We start from the raw sequence: 3455 nt of genomic DNA, 5'->3' as shown, positions 1-3455 counted from the left end.
CTTCCCTCAGACTTTACAAGTCCACAACTCCCGAATTTAAAGTGATTAAATCTCTCTGTTTTGCTTGTATTAGGGCTGGGTGGTGTTTTTTGTAAGTGAAAACACAAATACTTTTGAATCCAAGCCATAAAGAATTCAAAATATCTATCCTGTTTCAAAATAACATTGCATCTTAGTAATTGGCTAAGCTATTAAAAAAGAAAAGCAATTACATTAACTGGATGTTTCAGCTGAAATATTTTTTACTGCTCTCCTGCAGTCAGAAGGTACTTGGGAACTTCCAGCTCTCGTGTTGGTGCACGGATTTACGCCACCGGGTGGACAAGCACTGGATTTGCAACTTCAGGAACAGTTCGTTAAGACCGCACCAGGCGGCTCATTTCAGTAACTACAGAGCAGCGCTTGAACCAGCTCTGTCGGCTAGAGGACCTGGAGACCCAAGCCCTCTCCTGGAAAGCAGTGACACGACCCTTCCACAGCACCTCTCGGGTTTCTCAGTGTTTCTCCCCTGATCTCACCAGTCAGCACATTTCATCACAGGTACTTTTTTTGTTATTGGAATGAAAGGCCTCCATTAAAACACAGCAACTGTGAGATCCTAACACCTCACACGCTCCTCCCATTGTAGCAGCATTTGACACTTGGGTACTTTCAGGAATTCCAGAGCACACCACCATGAGCTGCTGTGATCTCTAACATCACAGCCAGCCCTCACAACCCTTCTGTTTTTCAGGATTACATACACGTAACTACCTTACCCACACAGCAAAGCAGTAGACATGGAACAGCCCTTGGAAATCTCAGTTTGCTGAAACCCCACTGGGGATTATCACAAAAACTGTGGTAAGGCAGAACTCTGAACGTGCATGCCAGTATCAAAGGGAACTTCATCTGTATTGAAAACCATCACGTAGCAGTGCAGGCAACACTGGCTTCAATTTGTACAAAAAGAAACAAGTTGGTCTTTCTTTACATTTTAGAACTTGACTCAATAACCACTTTACAACTTGAAAACAGACTTTAAACTACTGAACAGTTATGACCTGTACCAAGGGTTACACAGCAGAACAGCCCCAAGGAGGGAGCAAATGTCCTACTTTGTGTGTGGAGTCTGACAACATCAACACAAAACCTCTCCAGAGCTCCCTGGCTTGACTTGCCCAGGAACAAAACCACACACTGGTCACTACACACAGGCCTAATGCACAACTGGCACCTAAAATACAATGCAAGCAAGACTTTTGGAGGGCTCTGCTCAAATTTGTGAAGTGAAAACTTGGTTACAACAAATTTTATTTTTACAAAAATGCTGTACCAAGCATGCCAATAGGAAAACTGGTTCTTTGTCTTAAACCCCGTCAGTCCTTTTTCTGCTGCTGAGCAGCCTGCTTGGCATTGTTGGCCTGCATCTTCTTCAGCCCCTTTTTGTTGTGTTTCTTTGCAAACCTCATGTTCCTCAGAAACTTGGGATCAACCTACAAAAATAAGGAAAAAATTAGTCATGGTGTAGAAGGGACATCCCTAAAAACAAATAGGTATCTACATTGTTCCAATTATTTCCAAATGCTGGCTGATTAATTAAGGATTTTTTCTGATGTACTACATTCACAAAATTATTTTAACCATTACAACCATCCTTTAACTAGCTATTTCCCTTAATTTCCATACACAAACTCAAAACCCCCACAAAAAAAAAAAAAAAAGAAAAAAAAAAAGAAAAAAAGAACTGGACCAAAATAAATGAAGTTGTAAACAATACAAATTTCAATTCCATGTCACAATCATTCTGGATCTGAAGTAACACAAACCAACCTTGGCAGGTGAGCAAATTCACACATAACCCTCAGACAAGGGCCACTATCACTTCCCCCGTCTTTCATTTTTATGTTAAAGGGAAAAAATACACATGGAGAAGAGTAGCTTCCCAGTTTTTGCCAGCTAATGGATGGCTGACATGTCCTGTTGTGGCTAGGATCAACTCTCAGAACTATCAGCTACTGTCCCACTAAGAAACATCTGCTGTTCTAAACAGCATTTTAACTGGCACACAAGTTATTGGGGTTTTGTCATCTTAAGTCATGTGCACTCAGTGCAAGGAAACAGACCAGAGGCTGTCAGAGAGGGCAGGACTGAGTCCCCACTGAGCTGCACAGGAGACAAGCTTTTATGTCGCATCCAAAAAGCTGGTAAGCACATCTACAAAGCAAACAGAATCTCAACCTTCCCCAAAGATTTAACATCCTGTTCTCGCTTTCACTTGTGGGAAAAGATCCTGTTCTATCACATGTTTAACCTCAGAAAAAGCAAAATGCTGTCATTTTTGACCAGAGAAGCAGTGGAGTCACCATCCCTGGAGGTGTTTAAGTGCCATGGTGTAGCCAATGTGCTGGTGTTAGGTCACAGGTTGGACCTGATGATCTCAGAGATCTTTTCTAGCCCAAATAATTTTAAGAGTCTGTGATTTTCATAAATATTGGCCATAAACGCCAAGAGCTCTCACCTTCTGAGTGAAATTCCCTGGATTAGTAGAGATAGCAAAATAACACTGAGGGGTACAGAGGAGTAAAAGAGACAGCAGACTTAAAAGGCAGAAGAGCAACACAACTGGTGTCTGTTTCACTGGAAGCAGGAGTTGGTTACACCTGCCTGAGCAGGACAGAGACAAAACTGGCCAGTAACTAAAAGCCAGTTTTTCAGACACATAAGAGCAGATTTCAGACAGGTTAGAAATATCACAACTGCATATGAGTCAAGCAAAAGATAAACCAGGAACTCAAAGTGGTTCTGACCATGGGAAATACAAGCCCCTGCATGCAAAAAACTTGTCAGTCAAAATAATACAAAACTGCTTTTTTTTCCATGGTTAAGCCTCAATAGCTTTACAGCCCAGGAACATCCACAAAAATACTCACCCCTTTGAGAGACTCGTATCGATGGGATCTGGGTTTCTTGATGCCATTTCTGTGCCACTTACGGGCTACAGGCACAACAAGAAAACAATTTAAATCACCATTTCTGCTATTAATAAGTAGCTGCATTAGCCTCAACCCCAGCTGATCTTCCCAAAATTATGTGGAATAGAATATTTTCTAACTATTCCTATCCAGACCAAAAAACACATTAAGAACACATCTGAACGCTGTGCTTTAAGCACAAGCAGAACCTACCCGTGAGCCCTGCTAACTTACAGCACTGATGAGAGAAACACAAGACAGAACTAACTCATCTCTGTGGTCACCTTTGGATGGCCAAGTATCACGGCCTGAGCACCACTCAGAAACGTGCTTCGTTCAAGCACACAAAACTTGCTTTTATCCCCATGTTATCTCTTATTTCTGTGTTCAACCTGAAGAACCCCCGACGCTGGCAGAACTCCCTCTGTGCAGCAGAGCACCCCAACCCTGCACCCCAGCTCCTCAACAGCAGGAGGGACTGGGCTGCTGAAGCCGAGCAGC

Source organism: Chaetura pelagica, unplaced genomic scaffold (genome assembly GCF_000747805.2).
Source record: "Chaetura pelagica isolate M959 unplaced genomic scaffold, ChaPel_1.0 scaffold114, whole genome shotgun sequence".
In the NCBI taxonomy this organism is placed as follows: Eukaryota; Metazoa; Chordata; class Aves; order Apodiformes; family Apodidae; genus Chaetura; species Chaetura pelagica.
Note: the sequence above shows the minus strand (reverse complement) of the source record.